The following is a 17,408-nucleotide window of genomic DNA, read 5'->3' on the forward strand; positions in this document are numbered from 1 at the left end:
AGGGTTGTCAGGAGGATTAAACAAGCCATACGTGGGAAGCAGCGGACACACACAAGCTGTGAAGTCCTGCGGGAAAACCATCAAATCAGACTAAAGGGAGCTGGTTCGAAAGCAGAGTGAAGAAGAAATACGGCCTCACCCGGAGAAGCTTTCTCTGCCTGCGGCCTGCAGTCCGAGTCAGTCGAGAGTTCCACAGTTAGAGTCCTGCTGCCTTGGGAAAACCTACCAGAACTAAGACTCAACCAGCGGGTCCAGCAGCAGCCTCAGCAGTTCAGACTGGAGATTGTGGTCTTGCAAAACAAGGTTAAAGGTGTTGCTTTCCCACTTCAAGTGATGGTTTGAATTGCCCCAAGATAGTAGCCACTGAGGTATGGGAGGGACTGGACAGCCCGAGACCCGCTGCTATAAGACAAAGCGCTCAGATCAAAGACCGTCCAGGTAAGGTCTTCGTTCGTTCAGGCCTGGCATGTGCTGGTGTCCTGGTCCTTTCCAGCCTTGCTGTGTTGGGTCCTGTGTCTGGGGCAGATGGCCTGGCTTTCTAGCTATAGCTGCGCAGCATGGAGAGCCACATTTGACCTGATGGAGAAAACAGCTCACCCAGAGACTGGACTGGAGTCCACAGCAAGAGACCGGGGTCTTCCTCAGGATGGGGTGAGTGCTTTTGAAGTGTATGTACGGGATGATCAATGTATACTTTGTGGGGAGCCAGAAAGGTTGGCTGTGGCAGACACTGCATAGCCCAGCACCTATTCCCAAGCTCCTCCTTTCATTCCTAGGCCTCTATTTTAAAGGCTGGAAAAAATGAACCTCTAATGTGGAACTAGGGGTGGCCATGTGTCCGACCAACGAGCTGTAAGTGGCAATTGAGGTAGTTTTAGAAATCCTTTTCACTTTTCCAAGTAAGCCAAGGCAACCATTTGGTGAACTTGAGGCCAACGTGCCAAGCATGGTGGGAAGGGGGGTCCTGGTCACGGGCAGTGAGGGGCTGCCGCAGCCCTGGGTGCAGCTCTTGTGGGGGAAAACCATGTGAGCCCCTGGACCTGTGGTTTCTCTGTTGCTTGTAGGTACATTCACCTCTTGCTGATTGTCTGCTTTCCACAATGTGTGTAATATATTCAAAAGCTGGGGGGAGATTATTTTGTAGACAATTAAAAAATCACCTAGGAGTATAAAACCTTGCAGACTGTTATTTTCTCATAGTTTGCTTTTCCTCTAAGTCATCCGTATCTAAACTGAAGGAGAATTCAGTTCTTAATTTAGTTTCAACAAGCATTTCTTTGTGAATTGCTGTGTATATATTGGTATTGTTTTTAGCACTGACAGTGAAAAAAATGAACAAGGTAGTAATCCTTGCTTTCAAAGAGTTCATAGTTTATTTCAGAGAGAGAGAGAGAAGCAAAAGCAGTGCAAGGTGAAACAGGCTAGCTTAAGAGATGCCCCTTGACTGAGCTCTTTGTGGTTAATGGCACTTATCTCTAGTCCCAGCATCTAGCACGTGTCTGGTATACAATAAATTGGCAGTAAATTTGCTGACTGTGTGTGAAGTACTGAGGTCATAGATAACTGAGCAGATCTGTTAGGTGTGGCAAAGGTCAAGATGGCAATAAACGAGAGGGGATGTGTGCTGGGGCTTGAAGGAAGAAGAGGCATTGCCCTCTGGAAAGGCAACAGGGGGGCTTCCAGACAGAACTGCAGGGGAAGGATGGAGGAGTGACAGCGTGACCCCATCTGTCTCACTGCTGCCTTCTGACCTTGGGCTAGTTCTGATTTCACATCCCCAGCTCTATTAGTTATTCCTCTCCCATATTTTAAAAAATAACTTGAATTTTAGATTTATAGATTGCCTTGACAGTAGTACAGAGTTCCCTTATACACTCCCAGCTTCCTCTGTTACTAATATCTTGCATTAGTGTGGTACATTTGTCACAATTAATGAATCAGTATTGACACATTATTATATACCTGTAGAATATATAGTATTAGCATATTATGTACTTTATTCAGATTTCTCTAGTTGTTAGCTGAAGTCCTTTTTCTGTTTTAGGATCCCATTCAGGATACCACATTACATTTAATAGTCTTCTCGTCTTAGGCTCCTCCTGGTTGTGACTGTTTCTCAGAGTTTCCTTGTTTTTTGATGACCTTGACAGTTTTGAGTACTGGTCAAGTATTTTGTAGATCATCCCTCAACTGGGATTTGTCGGGTGTTTTTCTCATGGTTAGACTGGGGTAATGTTTTAGGGAGAGGAAGACCACGGAGGTGAAGTGCGTTCCCATCACTTCGTATCAAGGGTGCACACTATGAACACAACTTATCCCTGTTCATGTTGACTTGGTCACCTGGCTGAGGTCATGTTTGTCAGGCCTGTCCACTGTGAAGTGATTCCTTTCTCCTCTTTGGAAGGAAGTCACTGTGCACAGCCCACACTTAAGGAGTAGGAGGTATGTTCCACCTCCTTAGAGTGGAGTAGCTATGTAAATTATTTGGAGCTCTGCATGGAAGTTTTATCTATTTGTTTACTTACTCAGCCATTTATATCAGTATGAACATATGGATATTTATCTTACACTTTGGGTTATAATCCAATATTACTCTGTTGTTGCTCAAATTGTTCCAGCCTTGGCAATAGCAAGCTTTTGCAGTTGGCACCTGTATCCCTTTAGCTTTCGACATCCCATTGCTGTGAGTTGTTTGTTTTTTTAGCAGTTCCTTACCTTCTGGAACTACAAGATGCTCCAGGCTCACCTTGTCTGTTTCCTGCCATGGTTCCTTTTACTGGAGAGTGGTATTAGGAACCAAGGTCTGGGCATTAGGTGTGCTCATTGCTAATGGGGTGTCACTGCGTCTAGGCCCTCTCAGCTAACAGAGCAAGGAAATATATGTGTGTAGATATGTAACCATCTGTATCTATATTAAGGTAAACATGAGTTCATACTGATGTCTGATCTGATTATTCTAGCCTCCTCCACTTGCTCAACTGTAACTTCCCACTGCCGTGGGGAGAAGCCCCCACTTCTGCCATCCACTTACTTGTTCAATTCCAGTATACATACGCAGCACCTTCAGAATCGTTCGTCCACGCCCTGTGGGAAACAACTTTATCAACTAGAGTACAGTGCTTTATGTACAGTTTATCATGCCCTTAGTCCTACAGACTCCACACATTTCCAAAGTTACTTAGCTCAGCACTTTATTCCCCTACCCCAACCTTCAGTAATATTGTTTTATTTGTTTGTAATATATTTAGATTTATTTGACCCATTCTGCATTTCATCCTGGGATCCCCCAACCTCCTAAATGAGTTTTTAAGAATTTATATACATTAAGGCTTACTCTTTGGGCTGTAAAGTTTTATGGGTTTTTACAAATGCTTAATTTATAAATTACATTACACTATCATACAAAATGTTTCACTGCCCTAGAAAACATGCCCTGTGCTGTACTTATTCAGATTTCTCCCCTCCCCCATGCCTGCCAGATACTGCTCTATTTACTGTCTCCATAGTTTTGCCTTTTCCAGAAGGCCATGTAGTGAAGTCACATGGTAAGCGGCCTTTCAGACTGGCTTCCTGCATGCAGCACTGTGCATTTTAGAGTCATCCATGTCTTTTCATGGCTGGACAGCTCATGTTTCATTCCATTACCTGGATGTACCAGTTTGTTTAGCCATTCCCCTACTGAAGGACATCTTCTAGGTTTTGGCGATTATGAATAAAGCTGCTATGAACATTTGTGTGCAGGTTTTTTGTGGACATAAGTTTGTACACTAGTTGGGGGAATATCTAGGAGTGTGATGCTGGATTGCATGGTAGGGCTGTTTACTCTTGCCTCCCCTGTATTTTCCCACTCTCCCTGTACTGACAACTTTTCTGAATCATATAAGCATTCTCAAACCTCTCACTTCTTTGGGGGAAAAAAGTCAAACCCTTGAATTTTAACTCACTCTGCTACTCCCCAGTGCCCCTGCTCTTTCTTCTTTTCACAGCCGGGCTTCTCAAAGAATCACCTGCACTCTACTGCCTCCTCTTTACTTTGCTCACCCCTTCGGTTCAGCCCACACTCAAGGAACGGGGGTTGTAACTGACTGCAAGCTAGACCTGTACTTCCACCAGGCCTCCTCCTCAGTTGCTCTGTTAGAGATCACTGTGCCCCGCATCTCATGGGATCTATTCTGTTCTCCTTCTTGACCTTTTATGACATTCGACACTGTTAACCACTCCCTTCTTGAGGCTTGTGACCACTCTTCCTGTTAGTGTTTCCCTTTATCTCTTACCCTTCTCCCTCTTCCTAGGTGTTTTTTTTCTACTCTCCTGGCCTTTAGTTTCTGCTGTGGCCGACACACATCTTTATCTCTGCCAGTTGTCATTACAAAACTTCAGATCTCTATCCAACTGCCTATTAGATGGTCCCTTCCCATCCCACACACTTGTCCCAAACTTCACTCGCTTTTCCCCTTTCAGACCTGCCAGGTTCTCTAATTTGGGGGAAGCATCACCCAAGTCAGAAGCCTAGGCATCATCCTAGATTACTCCCTTCCCCTTACATCCAGCCCAATCTGTAGTTGAGACCCATTGATTCTATTTCTTTTCCATCTTTCATGTTAACCCGGTGGAGTTCCTTGATTTCAGACCCTCATCATCTCTTGCCTGTAACAGACCCTGGTCTCCAGCTAGACTCCCTGCTCTAATCTTACCCTCCTCTAATCTGCCGAAGCAATACCCCAGCCATTCAAGGTACCCCCATATATCAGAGTCTTTCGACCGTTCTCCACAGCCACTCTTGACTCTGTAAGTGAGTAAACTGGGGAGTTCTGTCTACCCCGTGCTTACGCTTCCCCACCACACCTTCACCTTATGTTCCAGCAGTAGAAACACTGGCAGGGCTTTTGCTCATGTTCTTCCCTCTGCCTGGAGAACTGGCCCTTCCCCCCTAGTCTTCCAACACTTATCTTGCACCTAGTGAATTGCTACTTATGCAAGGTATTGTCACCATGAGGCTTATAATGGAAAACAACAGTCCTCTGCTCTATACCTCTCCTGCGGTAACTGCTTTTAACTGTTTTAGCTGGTTGCTTCTGGTGTCTGCCTCTGTATTTCTAAATATACTCTCATGAGGGTATATTTACAAATATACTGCCCCCCCCCCCGACTGCCCCTATTCTTCATCCTTCTCTTCCTGAGCAGGCGTTTAAGGAGAATAGTCTGAACTCAGTCTCCACCTCCTTAATTCCCACCACAACTCAGGAGTAAATCCAGAAAAGATGACATTGGCTCAGGGAAGCAGGGGACCCAACACAGGAGAGAAGGAGAAGTATTTCCCAGGATGATGGGAAAGGAAGTCTTGGTCCAGTAGCTGTGACGTGCAGAAGGCCTGGAGAACTCAGTCCACACTGGAGCAAGAAGAGGAGGGCTCTCAGACCGATGTCTCTGAGGGGGAAAATGGAATTGATTTATTACATACTCTGACTCAGTTCCAGGAAAAACTTGACTCAGTTAATTACAGGAAAAGTTGTAGAATAATGAAAATTAGTCACTGTATACAATTGGCTCAGCTGAGAACAATATACAGAATGTCTTAAAAATATAAATACTAGGGCTTCCCTGGTGGCACAGTGGTTAAGAATCGGCCTGCCAATGCAGGGGACATGAGTTCGAGCCCTGGACCGGGAAGATCCCAGGTGCTGCGGAGCAACGAAGCCTGCGAGCCGCAACTCCTGAAGCCTGCGTGCCTAGAGCCCGTGCTCCGCAACAAGAGAAGCCACTGCAATGAGAAGCCCACGCACCACAACGAAGAGTAGCCCCCGCTCACCGCAACTAGAGAAAGCCCGCGTGCAGCAACGAAGACCCAACGCAGCCAGAAATAAATAAAATAAGTTAATATTTAAAAAAATATATATATATAAATACTAATTTCTGATTTGTTTATAGTGTTGTTTTATGACTAACTTGAAAGAATGAACAGAGAGGGTTAGAAGGGGTGTTTGAAGGCTGGACTCTTTCATTTTCCAGGAAGTCAATGGATTATTAAAATTCTCTGTCTCTTCCGTATTGGATCCTCTGTGCAGGATCCTATGTCTTCATTTTCTTGATTTCCTCTATCTTTTTGCTGGAGCTTATCCTCTAGTAGTTTCCTAAGAAAAGAGACTTGGGAGATACGTTTTTTGAAGCTTTGCATCTGAAAATATCTTAATTCTGTCATCATACTTAATTGCTAATTAGACTAAATAGGGACTTCCTGGTTAAGACCCATTTTCCCTCAGAATTTTGAAGGCGTCGCTATACTGTTCTCTTCCTATATTGCTGTTGAGAGAATCAATATCATCCTTTATGATTTGTTTTCTTCTCTCTGGAAGGGTTTGGAACCACTGTTCTCAAGTGTCATGATTATGTGTCTTGATGTGCCTCTCTTCACGCCTATGCTGGGTGTTTGAGATGGACTCTTTCAATCTGGAAATTCATGTCCTTTGAATTCATATCCTGGAAATTCTTCACATCATATTGCTTTGATAATTCCCTCCCCTTCCTTCATTGTATCTCTTTCTGGAGCTTGTATTAGTCCGTTTGTTTCTGGATTGGTCTTTCTATCTTTTCTCTGTTGTTTGCTGACCTCTGATTGAAGGCAGTAAGATACAGAAGTGGTTGAGTCCTGGACCTTGAGTCAAGATGGATCTAAATTATGGAGCTGTATGTGTTGTTTTATTTTTTTTTAAAGCAGAATATTCTGAAGATTTTTAGATCTTTTGAAGAACAATGAATTTAATAATGATGTTTTATGTAAATGCACATATATTGACAATATGGGAAAATTAGCAATTTCCTTTTAGAAGTATGTTCTTCTTACTCAGTACTCAGTTATTAAGAGATAGATATTATTTGCTAAACAAAGGGCAACACATAGACCCTATTCTGTGAAATGCTGTTTATTAAGTTTCCTTCGTTTATCAGCTAGACATTCACAAAATAGGTTTAATTTTTTAAACGTAATCTAAAACTTTTTTGGGGGAAATATTTTATGTGTAGAGCGCCTTGGGTTCATACAACTATAATAAAAGAGAAAGAGTGTTGTTACATTATTGTCCCTTTAAAAGTTATATGGTCTACAGATATTTTTAAGTATGTTTCAGGATACCAGCAACTTCTGGATTTGGTGACAGCTGGGTCTTTTTCTTTAGCAACCACCTTTTTCCCTCCTCTGCACTCTCACATGATATTAAAAATATCTCTTATTAAATCTCTTCTGTTATCTGCTTCCTGTTGCCCTTTTCTCCCTCTGCGTAAGTGTCCTATCCAAGCAGTGAATACATGAAGTCTTCAAAGTTCTGATAAGCCACACACTGTCCCCATAGGTGGGTTTGGAGCAGAGCCCATGGGTGTGTCTGTGTCCTGCTGAAACCAGAGCTTGTGATGGGAGGAAACGGGTGGACAAGTTGCTAAAGGGAATTCATTACTGATATATCTTGGAAAAACAGAAGGAACAAGTGGAATCAAAGCCTGAGAATTTGGCAAAAAATCTTAAACTAGCAAAGACACACTTTGCAGTTTCTTGCAATTCTGTTCTTAGGGTCATAATCAAGAATTCAGAAACAAAATCATGCTGGCTCTGTGTCACTTCGGAAGTAAATGCATGGCAAGTCAGTAAACCACCTTAGATACGGGTATGAATATGGGTCGTTTACAAGGGACCAACTGTACTGAGTCATTCTGAACTGAATTTTGCATAATTACTACAAAAATTTGGGTTGGAAAGTAAGTTCAGGGCTGTTATTCCTATTTTCAGAGGAATTTTAATTGTAAAATTAAGTGCTCAAAGGTTTATAGCAAATTAGACCTGCCCCCTTCGCCACCAATCCTGTTCCCCCAAGGAAAACACATTCAACTCTTATAACTGTCTTTTCATGGCATCTACTCCCCTGGCTCTAACTCACTTGCTAATAATGCTATTTCTTGACTTTCTATTTTTAGACTTTTTTTAAAGGATTTTCTGTTATGGGAGAGGAGGATTTAGCTCTCTTAACCCCACTTTTGTGTCCTGTATCTCCTCAGTTGTAATATATTTACATCAAAATTTTGTGTTAAAGCAGTAGTCACTCCTAACTTACTAGTACATAAATATGATCCACTTATGATCCAGGTAGTATATCGTGATTATTTTCTTATATAACTTTTGGGTTTTTGTAGAGTTAATAATAATTGCCCAGTTTAAAAACAAAAAAACAAAAAACTGTTTCGTGTATGTACTTAAGTTTTTTTCCTAATTCTTCCATTGGTTTTTATCTGCCATTCAATATTTTTACCCCTGGTCAGGTATATCAGTTAATCCATCAGTTTCATATTTTTCCTGGAGCCCTCTCCCCCGAGTCCTCTGACCTTTTGCCCCAGTCTGGACTGGTCACTTTCTAGGTCTTTGTGCATTGCCATCTTGAGACCTCACTTGGCTGTTTTCAGTGTTGGGTCCCTTATTTTTAGAGTCTCCTATCTTCTACGTTCTTGCTTTCACGGAATACATCCCGCCAGGAACTTCATGAGAATTTTGTTAGTTTTTATGTGTTTTAAATGTCTTTATTCTACCCCCATCCTTGATTTTTATACTTACATACGTGGCTGGGTTTTAAACTGTCTTCCATCAGACTTCTGAGCTATTATGCCATTTCATTTTAGTTCCTACGGTTGATGTTGAGAAGTCTAGGACTCTTCTGATTTTTCCTTAAATGTGATGTCTTCTTCTCTCTGGAAACATTTAGGATGTTTTCTTTACTCCCAGTGTTGAGAAATGTCATGATGTGGTTGGCCCTTTCAACCTAGAGACTTGTGTCTTTAAAGTCTGGGAAATTAATCTTGTATTATGTAGTACTATTGCTTCATCATTTAGTTTTCTGTTCTTTTTCTCTGAAACTCCGGTTCATCAAGTATTGGATCTTAAATTCTTTTTGAAATGTTATTTTGATATACTCTTTCTTCTTCCTTCCCTCCCTCCCGTCCTCCCTTCCTTCCTTTCTCTCTCTCTTTTTATTTTTTAGCATGGCACCCTGCTCTTTCTTTTTTCCCCTAACTTTATCTCTTTGAGGACATAAATGAGGTTTTTTTGTTTTATTATCTCAACAATTCTTTATTAAGCGCTACTATGTACAGACAGTTGTCTAAGCACTTGAAATATACATGGGACAAGATCAACAACAACAACAGAATAATAGGACAAGCCACCCTGACTGTGGAAGATTGCTGGTTTCCTACCCTAATACCCCTCACACCCCTCTCCTTAGAAAGAGACCTCTAAGCTTTAGCTGAACACAAAACTGTCTGAAAAAAAAAAGACTACATTCCCCAGCTAGTGTTCTGGGAAGTGAGCTGGGGTTCCCCTCACTTAATTCAGCAAACTTTTTTTAACTCCCTGATTTCAGCCTAAGGCCTAGACTTTACCCCCAGTTGAGTCTGTGTCCTCAGGTCCGGAGCTGCCCTGATTTTCCTCCACGCGCCCGACAAAGCCCCCTCTCTCCTGCCCTGCGTGCTTCTCCATCCTCCCCTTGCCCCACCGCCCTCCCCGACCCCCGCGCCTGCTCCGGGGCCTCGCAGAACTTCTCAGAGTGGGGCTTCCACCTTCCCCTAGGTGATTTCTGCTGATCCTTCAGGCTCCAACCCTTAGGTTATAAATGCCTGCTAATACCTGTACCCACAGCTCCACGCTAGGCGGGGCCTCTGCTCCCGTCACCCTCTCTGTCACCCTGTATCACAGCACTCGTCAGACTGTGGCGCGCATGTGGCTGCCGGTCTGTACGCCCCCCGGACCGTGCAGAAAGAGTCCACGCTGCCAACATGCCCGGCATCAGCTGGCACAGAGTAGGCTCTCTGATCTCTGAATGAATGAATGACAACTTCTTTGAGCTCCCAACATTTTTGGTGTGACTTTTGGATAATTATTCTTGACTTTTTTCTTTTTTATCAGTAAGTTAAGGTTTGTGGTGTTTTAAGGGAATTGATAATATGTATCAATGAACTCAAAGGAAACTTTTGATTTTTTTTTTTTTTTTTTTAAGTTTTTGCAGTCTCTGTTCTAACCTCTGCCATCAGTAAAAGAGGGTTACTGTGCCTAAGGGGACACTTGAAGTATGGCAGTGATGCATCAGAGGCATTAATGAACTTGAAGATTGAGAGATGAGTGGAGTCATCCAGTGCTGGAAAAAGGGAAACTTGACACACGCATTCTCATGGGTCGTTGTTGCTGCAGCAGGGAGCGCTGATGGCTTAGGCTGTCGGCAAGGGCTGTGTGTGCCCATCAGGTCAGCACTTGCCATTACATCATGAGGAGAAGCCAAGAGCAAGGATGGTGCAGCTTGTGCTAAAAGCACCTCTTACGTGGCAGTCATCCAGCTCAGATTCTGATTGTTACTGTTTTTTTCTTTTTGGAGTCCTTGCAGTTATATATCTGGAATTCGGGTGTGGAAGGCCTAGTTACCACAGCTACTTCAGAGGGGTCTAGATATACTTTCCAGGTAGCACTTTGTGACTTGCTTCAAAGGTTCCTTGCCCAGAGTGGATGGGGCAGGGGGTAGGGAGAGGGGAGAGGGTGAAGAGGGATGACAGAACAAGAGTGAAAGAGAAACTGTGTGTTAGAAAGTAAGCGCTGAGTGATCTTATTAAACAGGCAGTTTTCCTGCTCTGCCCCCCTTACCTCTAGGGTCGTCCCTCGGTATTTGTGGGGCATTGGTTCCAGGAAACACCCCCCATAGCAAAATCTGAGGACACTCAAGTCCCTTATATAAAATGGCATAGTATTTGCATATAACCTACCCACATGTTCCCGTATACTTTAAATCATCTCCAGATTGCTTTAATACCTAATAATGTAAATGCTGTATAGTTGCCAGCATGGGGCAAATTCAAGTTTTGCTTTTTGGAACTTTCTGGAAAGTTTTTTCAAATATTTTTGATCTGCAGCTGGTTTAATCCACGGATGTGGAACCCATGGATACAAAGAACCAACTGTATTGCGTTTTTTATCAATTGTGCGGAAAGGCGGTCACAGAGAGCACTGCTGAATCTAGTGGGAGGTGCAGGGAGGAAGGGTCTGGGCAGAGTTTAGAGTGGAGCTGGTAATAAAACTTTCATCTCCTATAAATCAGTGGAAATCATCATCCATTTGCCAGCAAAATTTCCCATTCCTGAGTGAGCAGTGATGTTAGCGTCAAATGGAAAAAGCAGTGGTTCTGCAGGGTTAGTACAGAGGGTTAGGCTAGGCCTTGCGTAACAAAGACAAAACATATAACAGGAGATGAACCAGTTTGCTGGGGCTGCCATAGCAAATGACCACAAACTGGGGGGCTGAAAACAACAGAAATTTATTCTCTCACAGTTCTGGAAGCTACAAGTCCGAAATCAAGGTGTCGACAGGACTGAGCTCTCTCTGAAGGCCCCAGGGAGGATCCTTCCTGGCCTCTTCCTATCTTCTGGTAGTTGTGGCCATCCTTGGCATTTCCTGGCCTTTAGACACATCACTCCAGTCTCTATCACGTGGCGTTCTGTCTCGGTGTCTTTCTTACAAGGACACCAGTCATGTTGGATTTAGGGTTACCCTACTCCAGTGTGCCCTCATCTTGACTAATTGCATCTGCAAAGACCCTATTTCCAAATAAGTTCACATTCTGAGGTTCTGGAAAGGGCATAAATTTGGAGGACACTATTCAACCCAGTACAATAGCTTAAATAAGAGTGTTTTTGTCTTTCACAGAAAAGTTCCAGGAGAAGCAGTTTGAGGTGGCCAGGTGACAGTAGGAGGAACCCAGGTGCTGCCTATCTAATTGCCCTACCATGTTTAGCACATACCTTCCACTTCATGGTCCGTGAAGGCTGCTTAAGTTCCAGCCATCACATCTGCTTTCCATCTACAAGAAGGAGAAAGAGGGGTGGAAGAAGAGTTTACGGAGGCATGTGCCAACTGTACTTTAATAACACAATCCAGTATTTCTGCTCACTTTGCATTGGATGGAACTTGGTCAAGTGCACAGCCAGCTGAAAAGGAGGCTGGGGATGTTGCCTTTTTTCAGACAGCTTTGTGTCCTGCTAAACCTTGCAAGTTCTCTTTCTGAGAAAAAGAGGGTGAATGGGTATTAGGTAGGCAACCAGCAATCTTCCACAGTCAGGGTGGCTTGTCTTATTTCCCCAGGACATGTATAGAAAGTCGTTTCTTAAATGAATCTCCGAAAGTTACTGTGCTTGTTTAATGATTTTCTAAATGTCTTGATAATATATTCTCTTAAAAAGTGATCTATGTTGTAGGAACCAGAGACGCCTGAAGAACTCCAAAACTGACTTTGTTTTTAATGAGATGCAGGCTGTTGCGTTAGCTTGGAAGCTCAAAGGAAGTGACGGTGCTTCACGTCTGCTGCTCTGCAAGCACGACTAGGTAGCTGAGCCCCAGCCTCCCGACCTTGCCCAGGCAGCCCTCGTTCACAGAGAGCGGCGCCTTCCCGCCCGCACCCGGGTGTCGACGAGTCTCCTCCGCGCTGCTCTTCTTGCAGATGGTTCTCCTCCGTCTCCTTCCTAGAGGTGTTTCTAAGCCCCCAAAGGTATGAAAGGAGTTAGGCTTTCTTGCAGCAGTCTAGTAAGTCTGGACGTTATCAGATAACGTAAGAGGGAAGACACGGCATTCACTAAAAATAAAACCTTTGGTCCGAAGGAGGCTGGGCCGAGGACGGAGGCGGAGAATTTCTCACTTGTGCCGCCTCATGTGGCCCTGGTCCAGTGAGTCCCCATCTTCACGCTGACGCAGGCCTCTGACTCACTTTGCCTGTCTCTGTCAATCTCCACCCCGTGTTCCCGCCGAGGGGGGGCTTTCTGTCTGCGAAGATCGCGTTCCTCACGCTCGTTTCGTTGTCACTGCCCCCCCCCCGCCCCCGCCCTTAGCATATTTCAGTGGGCTTGTTGAGGACACGTAGGAGGGGCTTAGACACTTCTCAGCTGAGTCCAGAGCTTGGGGGCGGGAGGCGGGCGGGAACCGGGATGCGCAGTTGGGAAGATGCGCCGGGCAGTGGGCACCTGCCATCGTTAGGCTCCTCCCCCGAGTTCATCCTCGCCCCTCTTCGCCTTCTCGTGGGTTCTTGCTCTTGGAGCGGAATGCCCTCCGAACAGCAGGGCTGGTGCAGGACGGCCTCCACCTGAGAGCTTCTAGTCAAAGACTCCATCCTTCTCGAGAAGCTGAGAACTAACAATTTCACTTTAATAAGACTTCATCGCGGACAGTTGCTTATACAACTCATGGAGGTTGGTGTATGATTTCCTCATTTGCCACTTCTCACCAGTTGTGTTAGTTTCGTAACAATGACTGTGCGGGAATAAAGGCAATGCTTTTCCCTCCAGGCGATTAGACAAATGCATATTTTCTGACAAAAATAAACCTTCCTCCTCGCATATCCTTTTAGGCTAACCCATACATCCCTTATTCAGGAGAGCTAGTCCCCTCCTACTAATGACAGCCCTTTGAGGCAGACCCAGAAGTTGTATCCAAAGATTGAAATACCACTGCCAGCTGGGTGCTGCCACCACTGTGCTGGTTGATGGCCCTTATCAAGCTTACTCGTGTTGAAATATTTCATCTTCCCAGGGCTTAGAGGGAAGAAGAGGCCGGAGTAAGATGTTCAACTTCTTTCTGAAACAAGTCGACTTGAAAGTATTGGGTGAGGCGGGGAAGAGTGCTATAACTTGCTTTTTCCAGTGTTAAAAGATGCCATCTCTCTGCTTATCTACAAAGAAGAATCATTTAAGCCAAATTACGTAATTTATTTGTTTATTGGGGCAGGTTGAAAAATGTATTCAGGGAAATCATATATTTTCATACCAGTTAGACACTGAAGAAGTATTTATGAAATGCTTACCATTCTGTTAGGCACTAATATAAATAAAAACATATATCTATCAGCTGTCCCCAAATCATGTTGAAAATGTGGGAACAAATATGGTTCTAAAATATGTAAACCATAATGTTAGCAAACAGATGAAGGTATAATTGGCCTGAAAATCACATCCAAGGCATAGAAAAAAGAGATTATTTTTCCTTTTTCCAGCTCTTAGAGCCACATTAAAAAATCTCAAAGCATGACCCCTTTGCCGAAGCCATTGAAGGCTCTTATCCACACCAAAACTTCAGTGTTTACCTGGCTCATCAGTCTTCCTTGAAAGGCAGGTAGACTCTTCCTACCCAGCCAGAGGTGGATGAAAGCCTTGGTTCCACGTCCTCATCTGTGTTTAGTTCTCAGTCCACCAGCCAGAGATGGGCCGCTAGGCATCCTCGGTCAGACGGTAAAGTCGTCACACCGAATTTACCTATGAGACAGCATGTCGACTGTGAACTCCAAGCTAATCTTGGGAATCCTAAACAGTTCATTTTAGTAAGATGTTTTAAAAATCCTTGGTCCAGGACTTCCCTGGTTGCTCAGTGGTTAAGAATCCACCTGCCAATGCTGGGGACACAGGTTCGAGCCCTGGTCCGGGATGATTCCACATGCCACGGAGCAACTAAGCCCGAGCGCCACAACTACCGAGCCTGTGCTCTAGAACCCGTGAGCCACAACTACTGAAGCCCGCATGCCTAGAGCCCGTGCTCCGCAGCAAGAGAAGCCACTGCAATGAGAAGCCCGCTTACTGCAACAAAGAGTAGCCCCCTCTCACCACAACTAGAGAAAGCCCGCGCACAGCAACGAAGACCCAATGCAGAAAAAAATAAATAAAATAAATAAACAAACAAATATATTAAAAAAAAAAATCCTTGGTCCAAGATTGGTGCTTGTCTAAAACATTTGTTTTGAGTAAGTTTCCAGGACTGGGATAGGAAGAACCTTGAATATCCCACGGAGAATGCTTCTCCCAACTGACGTTGAACAGGACTGAAAGGCCTCCAAATGCCCTCCTCTCCATATAGGAGCACTGTGGTCACATGTCATCCTCTAGCCCTCCTTTTCCCACCTGTCCTAGTGTAGGAAACACACTGTCTGCTTCTCAGAAGCCAAGCTGTAAGTCTGTCTCATGAGATGAAAGTAGAACTGTCTCAGCCCTTTCAGGGAAAGCTTTTGCTTTCTTGGTAAAAGGGAAAGATGAGCTGGTGGTTACCCTTTGTCCCAGTTCAAGTTTGAACCATGTGGCCCCGGTGCCTGGATGTGCAACAGTGGCTGGACCATGGGCAACAAGCCTACTTGCCGTGGTCGGCAGAACAGAACCTGTAGATTCATCACCAGCCCTGGACTTCTCACCTCTGGACTTCTTACACCCGAAAAAGGAGTCCTTTCTTGTTTAAGTCCCAGCAGACCCAGGTTTCTGTAACTTATGGGCAGACACATCCCTGCCTGATACAGAATTAGGTATCTGAAAATGAGTGGCTCCCAGGATTATTTTTTAAATTTAATACGGAGCTTAGGAGGTGCTGTTTATTTCACCACATTTTAACAAATGTTTACTGAACGTTTTCTGCACGCCACGCATTGTGCAAGACCAACGACACAAAAGGAACAAGATGCATTTAGAGTCCAAGCCACATAGAAATATGAATCCATATTCAGCAAAGGTAGTTTTGTGATTGGCTGACTCATTCTTGTAACAATTATTGTGCATCTACAGTGAAACAGACTCTTGGAGCTAAAGATACAGAGATGAATATCATGGCCCTAAGCTTTTAGGAGCACAGTCTTCCAAATAGCCATCCTTCATCTACCCAATAAATGTTCGTTGAGAACCTACTATGTACCAGGCAGGCTCAGAGCTCATGTGTTGAGGGGAAACATCAGTTAACAGGATTACAAAGTCATTCTGCTTTGAATAGGACCATAGGTGCCAGAAGTTGAATTCAGGAAGGAATGAAACAAGGGGAGGGGACCCGGATGGAGGCACTTCGGTGGGTCTGACCAGCATGAATGGTCAGGGCCCTCCCTGCGGAGTGATCGGGTGCTCCAGTGCCACTTGGGCCACAAGCCTCTTCCCTCTTCCATGTTTTGCATCTGGCCGGGCAGTTTCCCCTGGTCCACATCCTTCGCTCCAAAGCCCAATTTCCTCCAGGGTGTTGGCTGTGTAATCAGTGCCTGCACCTCCATCAGTCCACCCGGTGCCCTTGTTACCTCTCCTTTGCCCCCAATCTGCCTTTCCATCCCTAATTCAGAGACCTGTAGTGCCAGGGCTGGGAAGCCCCCTTCAAGGTCTTTCAGTCACTTTAGAGTAACTGAGGCCCAGAGAAGGGAAGAGGCTCATCCAAGGTCAGCAGATTAGCTGGTGGCAGCAGTTGGCACCAGAACCTAGGTCTCCTGATGCCTGGCCCTTCCCATAAATCTGTCTATGGTTGGTGAAGCCCAAGGGCACAAGCTGCTCTTCTGAGCCAGGCTTGACCCTTCAGGACCGCCCAGCCCGCTCCTGGAGTGACAGCTCCTGACTTTGGGAACCGCTCTTCCCCAGCTCGGAAAGCGTGCTTCCCGTCGTAGCTGCCTGCACCTTCAGGACCTCCAAGATGGAGGGGGAGTGGGGACACCAAAAACCCCTGCTGTCGCCATCAGCTGTGTCCCTGCACACAGGGGTGGGGGGGGCTGGTTCACCGTGAAATAAGGCGACCATCAGCAGGAAGAAGAGATGAGAGAGGGGCGGGTCCTGGCTGTGTCCAGGCGTCCTTGTGCCCGTTGTCCCTGTAGCAGGTTGTCATCCTGTCCTGTGGTTTGGATGTTCTGCCTTTTGTCCCAAGTAACCTCAGCATTCTTCCAGAAAACTGCCCTTTTGCCTATGCTCCTTTGAGTTAGGTATCTGTCCTTCAGACCTAAGAGTCTGATGCCCTTGCCCTGTGGGACTGATTTCGGTGCCTTGCTTTTTCTTTAACCTTATGCAGTCTCATCCTTCTCTCCTTCCCTCTGCAGCCCGGTGCCTGAGGAAGCTCTGCAGAGCAGCTTGCAGAGACCCCAGACACAGCCCTGGATGCTTCTGGCACATGACACCGTTTAGAAATTAATTCCCTGGCTAATTCTTGAAGCCCTTTTGAAGCAAGCAGCAAAGGCCTGGGAACAGCTTCAAAGCTCTTCTCAAATCCCGTTTAGCAACTTCCCAGCAGCAGATCTATAATTTAGCTTTCTTTTTAGTTTTAAACATTTTATTGCAAAAATAAATAACCCCCAACTCCAGTCTGGAAACCATTATTACGTGTTATCTATAGGTAACTTCAGTGCCCTGGGACAGAACCCTTGACTTGCTGGTAATGACAATTGTTTCTTTATTAAGTTTCTTATAACCCTGGAAAAGTTTCTATGTAAGCAGAGGAATGTGAAGCAAATTAAACTCATACTTTTGAAAATTTGGGGTTAAGTTTAGGTGATCTGTATTTGGTATTTTAAGAACTTTTAATTTTAAGAGAAAGTGTCAAATTTGGGTAACCAATGTAGGAAGCTTGTGATTCG

General features: G+C 44.7%; 1 long non-coding RNA gene across 1 annotated transcript in view; it reads right to left on the bottom strand.

Annotated features, from left to right (window-relative positions):
* Positions 1-17,408, bottom strand: part of LOC309626481 — a 188,975-nt gene that overhangs the window by 29,927 nt on the left and 141,640 nt on the right. The window lies entirely within an intron of this gene.

The sequence above is a fragment of the Balaenoptera borealis genome (genome assembly GCF_965194805.1).
Source record: "Balaenoptera borealis genome assembly, chromosome: 3".
Classification (NCBI taxonomy): domain Eukaryota; kingdom Metazoa; phylum Chordata; class Mammalia; order Artiodactyla; family Balaenopteridae; genus Balaenoptera; species Balaenoptera borealis.